The sequence below is a fragment of the Peromyscus leucopus genome, chromosome 13, assembly GCF_004664715.2.
Source record: "Peromyscus leucopus breed LL Stock chromosome 13, UCI_PerLeu_2.1, whole genome shotgun sequence".
NCBI lineage: Eukaryota > Metazoa > Chordata > Mammalia > Rodentia > Cricetidae > Peromyscus > Peromyscus leucopus.
The window spans coordinates 15,289,856-15,311,853 of NC_051074.1; positions in this window are offsets into that span (position 1 = coordinate 15,289,856).

Consider the following 21,998-nt stretch of genomic DNA (forward strand, 5'->3'; position numbering starts at 1 on the left):
CTCATTCATGGAAATGTATCATTATTGCATAAGGTATTAATAGCATGTATGCAGAAGTGAGGTGAGTTACTTACACTATTTTCTATATATTTAGAACTTTTGCATTATAAAGATTTATATAAATAAAATATTTTTCAAATTATATGTTTTCAAGATAATTGAATATGACTAATAATTAATAAGTATTAATGCACATAACTTCATAATTTCATTATTAAAATTGGCCTTAATATTACAGTTGGAAGATAATATCATTTCATAATTCTTTTCACTGTTTTGAAGAGATTATTGTTTAAGTTCTATATAAAATTTTATAGGCTGTATAAACAATAATGTAAGATGACAACTATTCTTACCACATTATTGTAATATAATAGACAATTATAAAAAATTATTTACTCATTGAGAAAAACTTAAAATCTGGACAACTTCAGTCAATAGCTAAGAATTATCCACAAGTATTAAATTCTTTTTTTTTCTTTTTTTTTTCCCCGAGACAGGGTTTCTCTGTGTAACTTTGCGCCTTTCCTGGAACTCACTCTGTAGCCCAGGCTGGCCTTGAACTCATGAAGATCCTCCTGCCTCTGCCACCGTTCTGCCTACCTCTGTCTCCCGAGTGCTGGGATTAAAGTATTAAATTCTAAATGACTAAGTGATTCTAAATTTTGTAGTATAAATTTATTCTTTGTACTGCACACTTAACCAAGTAACATCTAAAATCAATTTGTTGAGATTACCATAAATAGTTAATAAAAATAGTATCAAATAAATTTAAAATTCTCATATTATCATGGCAATGTAACTTAATATTATAATGATAGTTCTCTATATCCTTGATATATATGAACTATTTTTTGTTGGTTATACTTGCATCTGAAGTTCCTGATCTTTAACTCAGGTTTTCTATTTCCAGCATTCCCTCTGTTTGTGTCTTCTTTATTTTTTCAATTTCCCTTTTCAGGTCTTGGACTGTTTCCTTTGTTTGTTTCATTGCTTTTTCATGATTTTCTTTCAGTACTTTATTGTTTTCTTCCTGTACTTTATTGTTTTCTTCCAGTACTTTATTGTTTTCTTCCAGGACTTTATTGTTTTCTTGCAGGACTTTATTATTTTCTTCCAAATTGTTTGCCCTTTCCTTTAGTTGTTTACAGCGTTCTTCCAATTTTCTTGTCTTTTCCTCTACACAAGCCTCTACCTTCTTCATGATGTTACTCATAAGGCTACTTTCTTCTGCTTCTTCCAATTTTTGATGTTCAGGTCTAGATGTTGTAGGCGGGCTAGGTTCTGGTGATGCTGTATTGGTCTTCATTTTGTTGTATGTACTTCTGCCTTGACGTCTGCCCATCTCCTTATGGTTTCTTCTTGGTCTTATCAGTGTACTTGGTTCAGAAAGAGCTGACAGATTCAGGAAGTCTCTCTCTCTCGTCCAGATGGGAGTTCTCTTGTCCAAATGGGAACTCCGGGGCAGGATGGAAGCTCTTATCTGGACCGGAAGTCTCTGGTTCAGAAGGGAAGTCAGGGGAAGAATAGGAGCTGGGGGCCTGTCTCTAAGTCTCAGGAAGTGGCTGGGGTCTCAGGCAGATGGGCGTGGGGGCAGGGCGTGGAGATTGCAGGGGCTGCCGGGGGGCTTAGAAAGGGGATCCCTCCCAGTGGGGCTAGAAGGGGACCTGACCGGTGGCCAGAACCTGGGGCCAAGTTGGGCAGGTCTTCCCAGAGTGGCTGGTGCCCAGGGATAGGGTCCAGGTTGGGCCCGGATACTCACCTCTGGTCCAGAAGGGAAGTCGGGGGCAGGATGGGAGCTGGGAGCTGGTCTCTTGAACTATTTTTTAAAATACTAAAAATAGTAATACTAGAAAAACTGGAGAAATAACACTAAAATTACTTACAAGAAAAAAAATGTATCCAATTAATGATTTGTGCATGCATGTATGTGTGTTTGGTTTGGCTTTTTGAGACAGGGTTTCTCTGTGTAGCCCTGGTTGTTTAGAAACTTGCTGTGTAGACCAGGTTGGTCTTGAACTCACAGTTCTGCTTGTGGAAAAGATGTAAACTGTTTGCTACTGCTCCATTTGCCATGTCTGAGAAGAAGACACAAAGCCTTTAACCAATTAACTATTTGCAATTGATACTGGGAGAGGGAAAATCATTATTCTCCAATGGAGCATTACCAGGTATGTCCATCACATTCTAGGGCAGGCTTCATGCTCAAGACTTGTTGGCCAACACAGAATGGACTCGATGGTTCTTTTGGTGTACTTTTTTATTTATTTTTCCTTGTTAATTATCTTTTATTTGTCTTGTTCGTCTGTTTTGACTTTGAGTTTTGAGATATTTTTCCTCCTGGTGTTTTGTTTGTTTTCTTTTTGAGAGAGATAATAAACTCTTGATTTTTTTTTAATATTTTAAGGAAAAAACTATGGCTAAATAAGTCATAAACAGCTTTTAAAGTTAAGTTTATGATAAAGTTCATAGTTCATTTAAATTATTTTATAATGTTTTATTTTTGTCACTGATTACTGACTAATATTAAAAAAATAACTAGATATAAAGTATGGATATTAATTTTAGCTAGCTGAAAGATGTTTATGCTAGAATAACTCATTCAAGTGTTGTTACAGAAAGAAAAAGATAACTGGTCTACTTTAGCATTTCTTTGTTATTTTAAATCACACTTTGCTGATTCAAGGCTATTGAAATCCCATTGAGGCTGCTCAGCTAACTGTTTCTACTAATAGCTCCCATTACATTATCCAGGTTAAAGGAGTGATTAAAATATCTCCATGAACACCATAATTTTCATGTAGAAATCTTGCTGAAGTGATACGTCAAAATTCCTTTTTTTTCATAAACTAAGCAATCTCACACCAAGTATCTCACAAATTAAGGAAAACGAGTGTTATCTAAAAATCTCACTTTTACATTCTTCAGATTACCATCATAAGAACAGAGCTAAAGATAAAACTTTAAAAAAAAAATCACAGAAGAGAACACATCTTTTTTTTGCTTTTAAAATTTCATCTTAAATGACTAGTATTTTGACCAATAATCTATAGAGACTCTATCAGTTCCTGAAGTACAATCGACTTAAAGTTAAAGTGTTCCCTCATTTGACAAGACAAAGCAATGTCCTATGTCATACTATGAATTATATAGGAATAATTGTCAGTATCAATTTTCTGGCAATGGTAATAAAGAACTATCATTCATTTTATTGCTGGAGAGAATCACTGTTTCTTATTCATACCAACACAGTACTTCCATTATTTCTTATAAAAAGCCTTGGCAATACTTCAAAATGAGTGTTATTACAAAATATTCTATTTCAGCATGGTAAATATATGGCTTGCTTTTCCATTATCCTCCCAGCACTCTGAAGAGGACTTTACTTTGGTTATGGAGATCTGCTGTCAAGTGAGAAAAACTGACTTGCAGACTTTGCCTTCCTCAAAGAATGGAAGGCGTTTTCTGGAAGTCTGCTCACACTCATGACTGCATTGACACATGCCAAGAATCTTTCCTGACTTCTTGTTTTCACACTAGCACTTGACTATGATGCTTCCTTGGCTACAGTAACATGTTTAGGAGTCAAAAGTATTTGACATATATTAAATATTTGAGTAAAATGAAAAATTCTAAATGCACTCCTTTTTAATTGCCAAATTGTTTTAATCACCAAAAGAGTCACAATTAAATCATACTTTGATATTTTTAATGTTAATAATGATGATATTGAGTATAATGTTTGCCAGTTTGCCCAATCAATTATGTATGAGTGCTATAGTACAGTAATATGACTGAAAGATTCCCTAAAACTTATTACAGCATAATTCTTAAAGGCAAAGTTTGAAAAAAATTGCCTAAAATCATTTTAGAAAATTTCCATAAAACTCTTCAAAGTAAGGAATAATTTCATATTATTAATATTAAAATTATTTTACCTGATAATTGAGGGTGTTTTATGATTGACTTTTATTTTTACATATGAAAGTATATGTATGTTTTCCTTTGTATGTTTGACATCTGTATGCAGGTGCCCTCAAAAGCTAAAAGAGGGCTTTGAATTTGGTGAAGCTGGAGTCACAGGAGGTTATGAGTACCCAATAATACTGATAGGAATGGTACTATGATTCTTTAGAAAAATAACCATATCATCAAAGTCTACTACTTGTGAATATATACAAAGAATGTTATAACAGAAAGGGAAAGGATTTTAATTTTTCTGTAATTTTATATGGAGTGGTATAAGATAAAATGCAAATAAAATTAGGAAATCATTGAATTATGAATATAAGCTATCAGAATTGTAAAATCTCTCATATTAATTTCTCAAGTTTACTTTGGAAACAATACAAAAATAATATAAAGATTGTAATGGGCTAAACTACTGATCTAAATATTTATTAAATTAACAATTAGTAAATTATATAAAAAATTGTATGACATTGATAATAAATAACTACCTTTAACACATGATCTGGAATTTAATTTGATCATTATGTACTTACTCTAGTCACTGTGGTATTTCAAATCATGTGCACTACTCTCTTGAAATTTATTTGTAATAAAATAATCACATTCATTTTGGTCCAGCTTCTATCTAGTTTTGTTCATTTGTTTTTTGTTAATTTGATGGTTTTGGTTTTGGTGTTGTTTATTTTCATATTTTGAAGCTATCTTAAGTTATTTTATTGTTACAACTGATATCTCTTCAAATCAAAGAATCATTCCTTTGCATTGATGATATTTTTATCTATAATTTCTTTTAATTTTATATTTATTGAATTTTCCATTATAACTTTTAGTCAATAATGCAGTAGTATGTACTAATTGTTTTTTGTCAACTGTTCAAAACCTATACTTATTTACAAATAGGAGATCATAATTAAGAAAATACTTCTATATAATTAGCCTGTAGTCAAGTCTGTGAGATATTATCTTAATTAATTATTGTGTAGGAAGGCCTAGATTACTATGTTGGTGTCATCTCTAGGTTTTAGATCTGGGTTATATAAGAAATCAGGTTGAGCAAAGCACATGTGAGCAAGGCAGTAATAATGATTTCTCCTCTTCAGTTCCTGACCTGAGTTTCTGACTTTGATGATGGACTATAAACAATAAGCTGAAATAAACCCTTTCGCTCCCAAGTTGCTTTCAGTCATGGTATTTTATCATTGCAATATAAACCCTAGCATTTAAGACACAGTATTAAAAATGAATGCAAGAATTACAAATTTTTTTAAAAAATAGATCTTTTTTTCTATAAAAGTTTTTGCATAAAAATTCCATAAGCTATGGTAATTTTGCTATTTGAATGTAATCAATCTTTTAAGATCAAACTTTGTACATGGAAACTTGGGTGTCTACCTATTCTTATTCCACTACTACCTTTCTAGTAGTCATTTTTGAGAGGCAGATAGCTGAAATGCCACATTAACTCCAACCAATCTACTTCTACAATTAATTTTCTCTTACTTTTTTGTTGCTCCTGCAGGGATTAGTTTGTTTCAATTGATTGATAGAACAGACTATCAACAGATAAATCTATTTCTGATGCCGTTTGTAAAGCAGGAAAATATATTAATGCAATAATCATATTTTGCATATAGTAAAATATTCATTTTAATTGGTAATTTTATATATTCATTGCACAATTTTGACTCTTAAGCATTGTTATAAATGAAGGGATACTGTCACAAAAGGAAAAAAAAAACACACAGAATAAGATTCTGTGGAGTTCTAAGCCCTAAATGGGACATTTGTGTTGTGGAATATTACCTTAACTATGTAAATGTATTTTGCATTTGTTTATGTTGAAATTGTTCAATTATGTAAAGGCATGTTGCTTTTGTTTATGGTGCATTTGTTAAATTCTATAAAGATGTGTTGCTGTTTCACCTTACTTGCCTAAGGTATCTGATTGGTCTAACAAAAAACTGAATGGTCAACAGCTAGGTTGCATAGGGAAGGATAGGCAGGGCTGATAGACAGAAAGGATAAGTAGGAGGAATCTAGGCTCTGGAGAAGAGAGAATGAGGCAGAGAGAGAGGGAAACACCCAGCCAGGCAGCCACCAGACAAACAGACACAGAGTAGGACATACAGAATGAAAGAAAAGTGAAAAGCACTGAGGCAAAATGTAGATGAAGGGAAATAGGTTAAGTTATAAGAAGTGAGACAAGTATAAGCCCGAGCATTCACAACTAATAATAAATTCTTGTGTCATTATTTGGGAGCTGGTTGGTGGCCCAAAATAAAGCCTGCTACATGTTTGTATCACATCCTTTCCTCCCAAGGTACAAAGTTCACCCTCAAATAACAGTTGGAAATATTGTAAGAGCCACAGAGAGTGAATCACTACAGTGAAACAGTGTTTTCAAGCCACAGAGCACAGATGCACACATGCATTCACTGAAGCTGCAATTGCATGCATAGGATTTTATGCAAGATAAAGCCATATAAAATCTCTGCATGGACAGGCAAAAGAGTCATGAAGCCCTATTCCTAAATGATGATCTATTGAAAAGAGATGACTGCTAAGAAAAGGAAAGTCAGAGTTTCATGGATGCAGACTTTTAGCATCTATCCATGTTCCAGTACATGGTCTTACATGCTTATGCATATAGAACCACCAAATGGACTCAATGGGTTTTAAAAAACACATGAGTATCTTAGAGTTAGCTCAGTGATGCTTGCTCTTGCAGAGGACACAGGTTCAATTATTTGAACCCACCTGGCAGTTCACAACCATCTATAACTCCAAGTTCAAGAGATCCAGACACCACCTTCTGACCTTAGTATGAGACATACAAGTGGTGCACAGACATGCATGCCAACAATAAACTCATAGACATACAAACAAACAAACAAATGAAAAAACAAACAGAACGTGTGTGAATGGGATTGAATAGTGGTAAAGAGAGTAAGTAAAGAAAAGGAGGGTAAGAGATGGGCTAGACTTGATCAAAACACATTATTTGCAGGTATGAAATTGCTGGGGGATGTCTTTCTGTATGTTGTGAATATATGTTGCTGTAACTGACTGACAAATAAAGCTGCATTGGCCTATGGCAAGGCAGCTTAGATGCAGGTGGAAATCCAAGCAGATATAGGGAGAGAAGAAAGTAGAGGAAGGGGAGACGCCAGCTGTCACTGAAGGAGAAGCAAGATACCAGCAGACCAGTAAAGCCACACAGTCAAGTGGCAAAACATAGACTAATAGAAATGGGTTAAGTTATAAGAGCGAGCTAGCAAGAAGCCTGCCATAGGCCATGAAATTGGTAATTAATATTAAGGCTCTGAATGATTATTTTATAAGTGGCCGAGGGACTGCAGGGCCAGGTGGTACCAGAGGAATGTGGGACCGTGGTGCCACGCGGGACCACGAGGGACTTGAGAAAGCTTATGGCTACATGAAATTCTCAAACATTGAAAAAGAAAGTTTTTGCTCTCATGAATAATAGAATCCACTGACAAGAGGTGACCAAGAAACAAAGAAACATGTGGCATGGATTTTGTGATGATATTTGCTATGAAGAAAAGCATATTAAGAAAAGAATTTGGAAGTTAGGAAGTATAATGGTCTATATGCAATTAGCAGACAGGATCAACTGTGATCAACTGACCTAATTGAAAGACATGAATAAAGTCTGAAAATATGCTATGAGTATATTTCAAGGGAGAAGTGCCACATTCAGGAAAAGAACAAAGGCCATGATCTCAAATTAAGGTCATGGTTATACTAAGTGTATGAGATAACTAGTTCAGATAAAGGGTTGGACAACAGAAAAGAAAAGAACAAATGAGACAATAAAAAATTTGGATCAAATAGTTTGAGCCTAATATTAATCAGCTACAAATTAGGTACTTATGGAAAGGGATTTAAAAAGATTTTTCAAGTTTCAGCAACATAAAATGTAGTCTATCTTAATTAATAAGCAGGTCTATGTGGTACCTCTGCATAGAATTACTTGATCTTTATCAACTATATATTGGGCAATACTTCAGCACAGAAGATTAAAGGTAAGTAAAGCTTGATATATTCTTGTCATTCACCATTTTTTCCTCATTTTGTAGAACATTTTCTCATATCAGTTGTCTTTTCTTCTATGGATTCCTCTTTTTGGCTCTAAACATTTCTTCAATTTAAAGGTTACCGATAGTAATTTAACTCTTCCTCATATCCCTTTACCTTCTAGATTTTCATGCCAATTTTCTGAACTGGATAATATGAATGGGTATTTTTCTCCTCAAGTAATATCAAAAGTCATACCATGGTTTGTAGTTTGAGAGGGCTCCAATTGGATCATCTCATCATTTGCTTCCATTATTCTTGGACTTAAACTACTAATTCCATACTTCTTTGATAATGTTTTGTCTCCATATGTTTTTAATGGATTTTGACAGTTTACAAAAAATACAGAAAAATGAGACCAGTGCAAGGACATCTCTCAGTTTCTATTCTATTAAAGGATAGCCTAAACTGCAGGAGCCAAGTGAAAAAATGACAATGATTGGGATCGTTTTCACAGGGAAAAGCCATCTCTAAATTAAAGCCCAGCAGTTTTATAGCTTTCAGCCCCATTCAATAATCTAGAAGACAGAAGGAAAGTGTAAGTGGAAAGAATAAAATGTCTCATGGCAATTGTGTTAGTCAGGATTCTCTAGAACAACAGAGCAGAACTTATAGAATGCATATCTATCTATCTATCTATCTATCTATCTATCTATCTATCTATCTATCTATGTGTATATTTGTGTATGTATGACTATATATAAAATAAAATATGTACATTTTATTTTATATAAAGGGAATTTATTAGAATGATTTAAAGGCCGTGATCCAGCTAATCCCACATTGGTTTCCAATTGACTGAAGATCCAAGAATTTAGTAGTTGTTCAGTCCATTAGACTGGATGTCTCAGCTGGTCTTCAGGAGATGCTGGAATCCTGAAGAAGTAGGCTCTAATGCTAGTGAAAGAACGGACTTGCTAGTGAGTGAGAACAAAGAAGCCAGGAGCAAAAGTTCCTTCCCCCATGCCTTATATAGGCTTCCTGCAAAAGGTTTGGACCAGATTAGCTCTGGGTTAAAGATCTGGATAAATGGGTTTTCCAACCTCAAAATCCAGAATAGAAGTAGACCTTCCAACTTCAAATTAAGCAAAAATCCTTCATAGGTATAATCCCCCATGTTGGGGCTTTAGATAATTCCAGAGGTATTCAAGTTGACAACCAAGACTGGCTATCACAGCAGTTGTTTTCAAGATAAATCTAGTTAAAAAAAAATAGGGTGCTTATTATGCATATCTGTTGTGCTAATTCAAAAACTCTCATAAAGCAGGCTGTGCCTGAGCCCTGACAATATCTCAATAATGTGGAAATGAGATTGGAGTCAATACACCAGGATGAACCTTTTTACATGAACACTACTCAAGCATGAGTAGTCACTGCTTTTTAATTTTTAGTTTTCAAACCTGTGCCATGTATTACCTTGCACATTATGTAACTAACATTTTTTCTTGTGCTACTTAAATGAAATAGTCCTGTTTATTTCAAATTATTGATCCAGTCATCCTTAAAAAAATAAAATAAGAAAGAAATGAGGATTAATTTTATCTGGTCAAAATAAATTTACTTTCTTTTACTGCCTTTGAAAGAAAGTTACCCAGTCAGTTTTTAAAGGATTGAGTCTTCCTTTGTACTGCTCTACTAAAGATTTCTAAACACTCCATTCTAGTTATTATAGGTTATGCACATTTTCTGAAGGTTCATTGAAATGGCACCTATGCACCACAGCAATGACCACCATGACACACTACCCTTAAATGCACAAGAATGATTCATATTCTTTGATTGTAATTAATAATTCTCCAATTGTCTTTAAGGCCTTCTCAACAAGAAAGAAATCATTTCTGACTGAAAAACTACCTTATCTCAGTCTAGTGAAGTTGTAGATATAGGAGGAGAAACTACAACCAACATATTTCTTAACTTCATTCAAATATTTATATCTGGTCTCACAGAGAAGTATATTTTTCATCCCTCATCAATGAAGTTCTCTTTGCAACAGATTGAGACCATTAGAGTAAACCACAAATTATCAAAATGCACAATTGTGGAATTCAGTCCAAAATGATACACTTACAACACAAGTCCCATAATTATGGCTCAGGGGCAGAAAGACTAACTTCCAGAGGAACAAAAGTTTACTCAGAGATTGTATTTCTTGAACTGTCAGAAGGTATACCCATGAAGCCTCATCCACATGGCTAGTTAAACATGACCAGAATAAACACAACACTAATGAACGTGTTAATATGTATCAGGGAATGGTCACCAGAACTCTATTCTTGAGAAGGAACTAAAAGCAACAAAGGAATGGAGAGATGGAAGAAACAGTCTTCCCTAGGGAAGAGAAACCTGATTATCCAATGCCAAATGGCCAGCACTGAGAACATATACATACAAATAATATTATTTGGACTCAAAAGGTCATATTGAATGTGTGTGTGTGTATGTGTGTGTGTGTGTGTGTGTGTGTGTGTGTGTGTGTGTGTGCACATATATGGGACAACAATTAAAGAAAGATAGACTGTGAATCTGAATGACAACAAAGTTGGGGAATGTAAGAAAGAGGTTGGAAGGAGAAAAATAAGGCAGGAAATGATATACCATATTATTATCTTTAAAATTACAATTAAAAAACATGAAGGAATAAATGTGACTCAACAGGTTAGAGAGATGTCTCAATGGTCAATAGTATTTATTGCTTTTACATATGGCTTGAGTTCTATTCACAGCCCCATGTCCTGGGACTCACAACTAACTATAATTCTAGTTCCAGAGAGAATCTAAAACTTACGGCTTCTGAGCACCTCCCACTCTTGTGTATTTATCCACATACAGACACACACTAGCACACACACAATTTAATATAATAAAATAAAACTTTCAAAATATAATTCAAGTATCCTGTTTTAATGCTAATTTTCGAAGTGTTTACTTGTATCCATTATATGATACATTGTTATTGATATTTCTCAATTATATTTGACCCACATGGGTGGGTCTCTTTTATAAAAATATAAACATCTTATATTTTCCAATTTGATTTTATTATTAGGACATAGGCTAGTCTAAATCAAATGTTCCCAATAAGTAACAAGCAATTTGTCATCAATTCTAAGTTTGAAAATTTTTGAAGTATTATTTGAATTCCTTCTGCAAAACAGATTCATGATTAAGAACAGTCCATGTTAGGTAAATAACTTGTAGAGAAATATTACGTATGATGTTATTAAATGTGTATTATAACTACCCTTGCTTCAAAATTCTTAAATCACCAATATTTATAATTCATTTTTCACCCATAGTAGCTAAGAGGAGAAATATAGTTTGATAGATCACTTAGATTCTCAAGTTGTTATTGTATAAAACTAGACTATGGATAAACTCATGATATGGGAATGAAAACAATACTCTTGAATTTATAAACTTTATCATAAAATGCACTTGTAAATAAATAGGACATATCAAAATCCAAAATTAAACAGAACCAAAGTCTATACACTTCAAAGAACTTCTATCCAGTTAGAAAAGGCATTCAGAAATAGTAGTTTGTTCATTCTTCTTTTACCTCTAGTGATAAATCCCACCTCGTATTTAGGTTCTTTATAGAAAAGAACATTTATTGTGAAGTAATGTTAGGATGTTTATCCAAAGAAGAAATAAGTGAAAGTATATTCATTCATTCATAAAGAAAGAGATATGCAATCTATTATTTACTTCTCTTTCCAGATCAAATTCTGTCACAGTTAGGAATGCTCAGAAGCAATGTGGAGTACACTTGAAAGATGAAAGACTTTCTCTGAAAAATGAATGTCTGAGAGATGTCTATATGGTCACATCATCATTGGCTGGAGAGTACTTTGGCAGTGCTAACACTTAATATTCTTGGCAAAAAGATGAGCAAGCTCTCAAGCATTCAAAGCCCCAAATAAGAAAACATTGACTTCTTTGTCAAAAATCAGGTTTTCATAGGTATGCAAATTTTTTGTCAGGGTCTTCAATTCGATTCCATTCGTCTACATGTCAGTTTTTATGCCAGTACCAAGCTATATTTGTTACTATAGCTCTAAAGTAGAGCTTGAGGTCAGGGATAATGATGCCTCCAAGGTTGCTTTATTGTACAGGATTCTTTTAGCTATACTGAGTTTTTTTTTTTTTTTTTTTGTTGCTTTTCCATATGAAGTTCAGTATTGTTCTTTCCAGGTCTGTGAAGAATTGCATTGGGATTTTGATGGGGATTGCGTTGAATCTGTAGATTGCTTTTTACATTTGCCATTTTTACAAGTTAATCCTACCTATCCATGAGCATGGGAGATCTTTCCATTTTCTGATATCTTCTTTGATTTCTTTCTTCAGAGACTTAATGTTCTTGTCATACAGGTCTTTCACTTGCTTAGTTAGAGTTAACCCAAGGTATTTTATATTATTTGTGGCTATTTTAAGGGTTATGTTTCTTGGATTTCTTTCTCGGCCTGTTTATCATTTGTATATAGGAGGGCTATAAAGTGGGAGATCAATGAAAGAGATACTATGATAAATGGAGACATCATAGGAATAGGGAGAAACAGGGTACTAAGGAAGTTCCCAGTAATCCACAAGGATGACCCCACCTTAGACTACTAGCAGTAGTCAAGGGGGTGCCTGAACTGGCTTGCTCTGATAATCAGATTGGAGAATATCCTGTCATCATAGAGCCTTCATCCAGTAACTGATAGAAGCAGATGCAGAGACCCACAGCTGGGTGCCAGGCCAAGCTCCAGGTGTCCAATAGATGAGAGAGAGGAGGGATTCTATGAGGAAGGGACATCGAGATCATGATGAGGAAAGGTACAGAGACTGCCAGGCCAAACTAGTGGAAACTATGGGCCAATAGCTGTGGAGCCCCCATGGGATTGGACTAGGCCACCTGAATAAGGTGAGACAGTTGTTTAGCTCAAACTGTTTAGGGGGGCCCCTGTGCCAATGGGTTTGGGATCCATCCCTGGTGCATGAGCAGGTGTTCTGGAGCCCAGTGCCTATGGTGGGACACCTTGCACAGCCTTGGTGCAGGGGGGAGGGGCTTGACTAGTCTCAACTGAATGTACCAGGCTCTGCTGACTCCCCATGGTAGACCTTGCCTTGGAGGAGGTGGGAATGGGTGGTGGCTTGGGGGGGGAGAAGGCTGGGAGGAAGAAGAAGAGGAGAGGAGAACTGTGGTTGGTATGTAAAATTAATAGAAAATTTCTTAATAATAAAAAATGAGTAAAATAAAAAAAAAACATTGAATAATTTGTTGTAATAATGTAAGATCACAGGAGTTATTCATGCTAGAGATGGCCAAACTAAAGGTCAAATGAAGAAAAAGTAATAAGATAACAAGCAGTGTTAGTTGCCCACTAAACCTATTTAAGGGAGAAGTTAAATCCCCAATGTCTGATTTACATATCTTTCAAATTGAATAGTACTAAACTTCCTAATATTACTGTGTGGGTTCTGTAGAATTTTCCTGCTATGATTAATGAATACTTCAGCCTTTAAGAAGCACTGGGTCTTTTAAATTGTCTTCTCATTACAATTCCTTTGGTAGTCCATTGTAGTAGTTCTTGCTGCATTCATGAAGTCTATCCCTGATGCTGCTTGTGTTTCACAAACTGTCATTTAATTTTCAACAAGTCCCATGTCCAACTGTACTTGTGGCTGACTTATCCTGGGTCATGTGTACCAAAGTTAAAGTTAATTTGCTTTTCCTATAGAAAAGTGTTGCTTTTCCTCACATACCTAACACATTAAGGCTGTTCTTGAACAACTGTGCAGGTTCCTTCAAAACAGCAGGGTTTTCTGATTATTTGTCACTGTAACATTCCAAGCATGTCAAAAATAACTGGTGCCTGTTAGGTCTTCTTTGGGGTGAATCAATGAAGGGCTGCTGCATACAGCTATTAGTATAGTACTCCATTTACCTTTCTGGCCCCAAAGTCAATACATGCTGGAAAAACATGAAAGTTGTGTGCCAAGGTACAGATGTATTAACTGAATCCTAACTCCTCTGTTGCATCAATGCGATGTTGCTATGACACTGTTTTGAAGACACTTGACCCTTCTTTTGGGGAGCAGAATGCTCTTAATGGATATTCTCCTGTAAAACCAGAAAATGGATCACATTTGGGTTCTTACAGTAACTGGCCAAATAGCATGCCTCTTGATTTTAGTGGTCATCACTATTGTTGGCAAATCAATAATGTGCCCTCACAACTATACTGAAAATTCATTTATTATCATACTTTCTAACCCGATGTACTACAATACAGATAGAAAAATAGTTTATCCGGGGAACAATATTAAAATATCTTGTTCATTAACCATGTCATCCAGCTATAAAATGGAATTGTACATTATGTTTTAAGGATCAATGAAACTTTTAGGATTTCTGCATGACCAAGTTTGTCAGTTAGCTCATTTCCATTTCTAAGAATGATCTACTGATAAATACTATCACTAACTTCCTAGAAGTTGAACTATTGCTACTGTACCTTAAATTATTGAAATTCTATCTTGACAAGGTAAAGGGATAACAATGGATAATTAAACATTGATTAATAATCTTAACCCTTGATAAAAGTATTAAGTACAACATGAATTACATATAGCAAGAGAACAGAATGCTGTTTGTAACTTTATAGAGTTTTTCCTTTAAGACATTGTGATCATTATGCCTCTTTTAAAAACTCATTAAGTATGGAAAAGGAAAACCGGCTACAGAATGACAGGAATTAGGGACACTGAGAAGAACATGGGAGAGTCTCTACGAGGCAACCAGACAGCTCTTGGTCTGAATCTTGATTGTGAAACATCTGACTTTGTTCAGAGACTACAGTTTCCACACTATATTTGAAATTGGGTGACAGGTACATGAGGTTTCTCTTGTTGTTTAAAAAATTAGTAACACTGAAAATAAAATAGTCAATTAAAAATTCCACTGATCATGGTGGCATATACTTGTAAACCTGGCACATGCGTTGTGGACAGAGTTAATTAGGAGTTCCAAGTTATCCTCAGAGACATATTAAGTTTCAGGCCAGCCTGAGCTACATGAAATCTCTTATCTAAAAATAAAGTAGCAATTGTAAATTTGTTCATCACTGAAATGATTAAGAGTTATAGCACAGTTCAGGTAAATACAATGGATATAATTTAAAATATGCCAATGGAACTAAATATATAACATGCAAAAAGTGTAGAAAATGGATAAAATATGAACCTAGTTGGGTTTTTCTCAAGTTATATTATCAAAATAAACTCAAACTTAGTCCACTGTCATATTTTCATGGGAAGCCTGACATTCTTATCATTTTGTGTTTTCAGTTGCTCCGTTTTCATTTGCCTGTAGGTTTAATATAAACTGTTCAAATCTGTTAGTCTCTGTATGATTTTTTGGGTCAGTATAGATTTCATGTTTCATTTGTAGGGATGTAAAAAGCAACATCACTTTAGTATTTAATTCTTTTCTTGCTCTGTTCTGAACCTGGGGCAAGAAAGACGACATTGTTAATATTCACATGATCTGTATCTGTTCTATTTTAATTCCTAATATTGAAATGTCACTGCTGGCACTTATGTAACACTATTTGATCAGTGATGTCTTCCAGGCCTGAATAATACCTTCTGTGAAATGTTCCTGTGGATGTGGGTGGTCTCCAACATCCATTTTAAGTCCAAATGCTATGATCACCCAAGTGAAATGCTTTGATAATTTCTCAAATGCAATCTGCTTTCCAAAGACAGTAGAGGCAACAGAAAATGTATGGAACATATAAATGTCGTTATATATGAAACAAACTAACAAACAAAGGCAAGTTCCAGGATGAGCTTGATTTGGAAAGACCAGGCAGTACAATGTTAAAACCTTCTGTGGACCATACTTCTGTAATCACCTGAACTGTAGTTTGAATATAGTTCCTGGAGGCCATTATTGTAAATGGTGTTATAAAGTTTATATGTTCATAGATAATCAGGAAGCCTGTCCCATAACTGATTATCTCACACTTTAATTTTATTACGCATACGTATATGCTAGATTTGCATACCCAAACATTACTATATGCTTATTGTTTACTGTTTGACTCAATGCTTTGTTTTTATGACTCGATATTTTGATCATTGTGTTCAGAGAAGAAACATGAAAAACAAGCCTTCATTTAGAATCTGAAAAATTAAAAATAATTTCAAATGGTTCAAAAAAGAACCTTATTTGAAACAAAAAGATGTGCAATAAATTTTAAGGTACTGAGCTTTAAGGTACAGTACCTTTTAAGGTATCTGTAGGGTGGAAGGGCACTCATTCTTTTGTTCATTGAAAATGATTTTGAAGATCTACTCAGTCTGAGACACTTCAGATTAGGTATCGCCCTTGTCAAGTGCTTGAATGCTGAATAACGACTTTTTTCTTTGTATCTTTTCACTTCTTTTTTAGTTATGTCTTGTGTTCAAAGTCCTGTGGGGTTTGAGAAACATTCATATGCTATATGACCTAACGTATGCTCTTCTCACTTCCACTGCAGTAAGAATGACAAGATAAAGATCATCTCCAGGTTTAGTTATTGATTTTTTGCCAACAATTCTATTCATTTCAGATATTTCAACCTTAGAATAACTTCCTCCTTAGACAATGATAATTTACAAGAGATCAATATCAATTAGCTTCGACTCAGTAATGAAAGATGAATCAGTAAGCACTGAAACATAAAAATAATGTGCAGCCTTCTTGAACCTGCAAACAAAACCAAACAGAAGAGCTTTAAACTTATAGCAGAACCAAACATATACACCTATCTTAATCTCAAAATAGAACTAAAGGGAAGAGCCTACTTGAGTCTTAAAATATGAACCAAATAAAGCATTTGTTGCATTTTGGGAAGGGGGATAGCAGATTATAGATAAGGTGAATGTAGGGTAGTATAATGAGAACACAAAGGGTCAAAAGGTAGTAGAATGGTGAGGACTGGGAAACAGGACAAGGGAAGGGTTAACCAAAATGAATTGAACATGAAGAGCTACACGGCAAGCTACGAACTTGCAAACCAAGTAAAAAGTATATGAAAAAGCAACAATAGATCATGTGTAATATGAAAGAACGGAGGATATGGGATATAGAGAGTTGATGGTTTAAGTGAAATAGAAGCAGTGGGAGGATTGAAAGGTAGGGGCTAAGTTAGTGAAAATTAAGGGTGTATGAAATAACATTGGTTTGTAAGCTAGCTCATACATTTTTAAAGAGGAGCTTGGACAGAGATGCAACATATGGGCAAACCATATTACCCCCAGAAGACATAGTTTATCAAGTGAAAAAATCTCAGTATCATGCACAGGTTATTTCCATACAGGTTATTGGTCATAGAGGGTACAGGGACACACTAAACAGAACAGGCTCTTGCTCTTAGTTCCCCATCATAAGTAGATGGCAAAACCATAATGCTGAGGATACTATATACTCTGGTTTCAGGATATAGATAAATCAGTCTTGGGCTGACCAGAAAACCCTCCCCTGGATGGGTATATTTTGTAGTGCTGTGTTAGGTAAGTTACAAGATTTTCAAATGCATCAATGGCCTATCCATTGCTGGACCACACATGCTATAATATGACCTGCCAGGCAAGGTGTACCCTAGCACAATAGTAGTAGGACTGTTTATGGGACAACCAACCATTCTCTAAATGGGCTCTGAGACATACTCCATACAGAGAATTAATGTGTGGTACTGTAACATGGTTAAAATCTATGACTATAAATGCCGAAGACCCTAGAAGAGCCAATTAATACTTTTCTGAGTGGTCATACTATAAAACTGATTTTTAAATGTTTATGCTGATTTCTACAGATTTGTGCTGCTTTAAGCCTTGATCAAGAGCTTCTTATTATAGAAGGTAATGGGCAATGTGGAGGATCATAACTGTTCAAAAAACTGACAGTATCAGACTATGAGTATTCAACCATAGGTAGAACTTCTATATCAACCCCAAAGCCCTAGCCTCAGGGAACATCACAGAAGAATGGAAAGAATGTAAGAGTTGAAAGATGCAGACGAGTATTATAAGATAAATATTATAACATAAGATGGCATTACAAACCTGCACCCACAGCAGCTATGGTTACTTGCAAGTAACCTTCATGAGATTCAAGAGAGTTAAAAATACCAGCATAGAAAGGGAAAACTTTCTGCTTCCCTTGTCATAAAGAGCTATAGGCAACTAAAGACAATTTGCTGAGAGAGTCACTTTTTCAAAGTGTCAGCTCTTGGTAGATTGTCTGCTCCTCAGTAGCTGACACCATACACATGACTGTATAGGCAGGACTTATTGCACTGAATGAGTTATATAATAAAAATATAAGATGTGGAGTTTGGAAGGAGATAGGAGATGTGCTGGGCGAGGCAGTCAGAGTTGGAAGGAGGAAATAATATACTGATTTGGCCAATAATATACTGAGAGGTTTGCTCAGTAGTTAGGAGCACATAGTTGTCCTCCATAGGACTAGAGTTGAATATCCAGCACTCATATCTGTCTTGTGGCTGACAACTTGCCTGTAACTCTAAGTCTGGTAGAATCTGACACCTCTGGCCTATTCAGGCATCTGCACTTGTGTGCACATATAATTCCCTACACATACAAACAATAAAAAAAGTATCTTAAAATCACATATTGCCACTGTATGAAGTAGTAGTAGGTGGAGGAGGAGGAGAACTATGACAACAATGGCAATGTTAAATATGACAACAATAACAACAAAGCCAGCCTGGATAAGCCTTTAAAGCAACAGATAGTAATTTTTTAAAAAGTGGATCTAAAGAATAAAATAAATTTAAAAAACTATTTAATATAATCTTATGTGAATGAACAGTTTTCTTGCAGGCTGTGTATGTATAGATACCACATACATTCTAGCACCTGTAGAGGCCAGAAGAGGGTATCAGTTCCCATGAAACTGTGGTTATAGACAGGTACTGGGAACTAGACATGCAAGAGCAGGAAGTACTCTTTACTGTTGAGCCAACTTCCTGTCACTAAAGAAATTTTTTAAAGAGTTTGGTCAAAATTATGTACATTAATTGACAAATTATTTTTTAGTTTGGGTCTATGAGTGACAAATGATCTCTAAAAAGGTAGAAAAGATCATTCCTAAAAATACTCCAGTTTACTAGCTGAAAGACAAGAAGAGATAATTAAATAGCTTAAAATTATGAACAAGCTAGTGCCATTGAGCACTGCAAAAGTGCAACTACTTTCTTACTGTGTCTTCTTGTAACCCTTTAAAGAAATCCTAACTCTTGGGATTATATTATTTATAAAAATATAATTTACTTAAGAACATCATCTTTCTTAACATTAAAGTAGATAAAACTGTCTGTCATCTTATTGGTTAACTTTAGAAACTAAATTCAAAGCAATGAAGCTTGTAAAAGAAAAGAAGAATGGAATGAACAATTATTTCTAATAAAAATAAATATAATATCTGTGTTTATGATACTAAAATAGGACAAGCTGTAAACAATTCCTGATCCTTGTTATTTTTGTGATAGAATATGCTTATTATGTGTAAAATTCTAAGCACTAAGGTTGTTCAGAAATGTATTCCTCTTTGCAAATAGTTAATCATTGAATTAGTATAAAATAAATACTTTTATTTTAGAGTTATTGAGTACAGTATGTTAACTTCAGAAAACATTCTGACCTGATATCAAGTTGTACTAGGACAAGCATACTCCCAGCTTAAAATTAATACCATCTACAACACAGGCTGATATAACCCCATTGATATTTCTACCACAGAATGGTATAGTAGATCTGTGATTTCAGGAATAGAGGAAAAAAAGTTTGTTTTCTCAGAATTTAGGATCTTTAAGTATATATAAAAACAGAATTAGAAAACTTGTTCAGTTAAACTTGTTAGTTATAATACACATTCTGAGCATTGTATTTTCTTTTAGAACAGGTGGCATCTACCATATTCTTAAGTTTGGGTTCTTTTACAGAATTCTTCAGGTTGATACAAGTTCTAGGACTCCATTAAATACTCATGGGCTATCATAGCCCTTAAGCAAATTGTGTGCCCAATATAAACATTCTCAGTAAATAATAAAAGTTGTATCATTGTCCCACATGTACATACACTCAGCTTTCTTTCTTTTAGCATAACTCCCTGAACAATTGTCTTGTGGTCGCCAGGCATTGCTGTGGTATCCCAGTCACTCTGTTGGTATCCCTGCCTCCTTCGGGGGATGTGGGTACAACTTAGCCCAGCAATAAGTAGAAGGTTTGGCATGGACTTGCTTCTGCTGACACACAGAGTCTGCCAGAATCAGTACATAATTCTGTTGAGTTAAAGAACTACCGACATATTCAATTAAGCATGTGTGTCCTGTCTTATGACATATTTGTTTTGAAGTAAGAATTCTATCCAGGGGCAGATGGGAATGATAAGAATAGTAGAGCTGTATTTTTTGCTTCCTTACTATATAATCTCTTCCTGGATGCATTATTTCATTTACAATCTTGCCTGGCTGTCATGTAAGAGAAGATACATCTTTAAACAAATTAAAATACCCATTATTCCAAATTTTTTTTAAAAAGCCAAATCCAAGATGTCTTTTAATAACAGAATGAATTCACTGTGGTATATCCAGATAATAGGATATTTTTCAGAACTAAAACGTTATAAACAGACATAAAAAAATTAACTGTATAATACTATGTGAAAGAAGCCACTCAGAATATTCTATATGCTGTATGAATGCAGCTATACAATATTCTGGAGAAAAACCATGAAAAAGAGTATAAAAGTCAGTGGTTTCCAAAGGTTAGGTAGAGGCAGGGATGGATTTAATTAACTGACAATGAAAGAGTTTTTGGCAGTGAGACTACAAAGTTGAAAACTATCATAGTACATGTGAGTAATCTGACATTAGCTAAGAGTCAGAGTTTAAAACACCAAGAGTAGAATCTAAGATAAAACATGAAGTTTTATGTGGTGTGTTAAATGCTGTGGTGTGTTAATGTAGGGTTTCCAGTTGGAGAACTCAGGAGGAGGATGCTGTTAATAGGGAGATAGGCATCATGGAAACCTCTGTACCCTTCTCTCAATTTTACTATTATATTAAAATGACTCTACAAATTTAAGTATTAAAATGGGAGAAGTCTACTTTCCTGCTGACTACTCTTACCTCATATTTTCTAGACCCTGACTGCTTTTCTGATGAATGCACATCAGCAACTCTACAGGCTTATTTGCTCTTTCCCACATGCTTTCCTGCTCTCACATCTGAGTATTTTCTTGTGACTCAAGGACATTCAAGGAGAATGACTACCAAACACTGACTTGAAAATAAAATTGGCCTTAAACTATCACCTGTCTTCTTTCCTGACTAATGTCTTCTCTCGTGTCCTAATGTTGTCACTGGCACAGAAGAAAGAGAAGAATATCCATGTGTACATTTGAAATACGGCTTCAAAGCCAGAGTCTAAAAACTACATCAATGAGCAGGAAGTCGCCTTGAACAAGGTCATTTTGATTTGATTAAATGTATTAAACCATTTAATATACCATTTTGGAGAACTTAATTTGTTTAAGTATTTACTTTGATCATTCTACTTAAAAAGAGAAAAATATGCCATGAATTCTTTTAATGAAAAAAAGTTAGTATGTGAAAACAGAGTAACTGTCAAATCTAATTGGTCACTAATAAACCTTGGTCTCACTTGTAAAAAAAGAAAAAAAATGTTTCTTGTAGAATGTACTAAGAAATTTTACTGGTCTAGGATAGCTCAAGTAGTAGATGCTTTTCTAAAGCCCATGCTCACCTCTGGAAAGACATTTGTGTTTTTCAGGATGAGGCATGATCTTTCAACTGTTCAGTAGGCCTTAAGTTCATTGAGTGTGGAGAGGGAAAAATAAGGTACCTGGG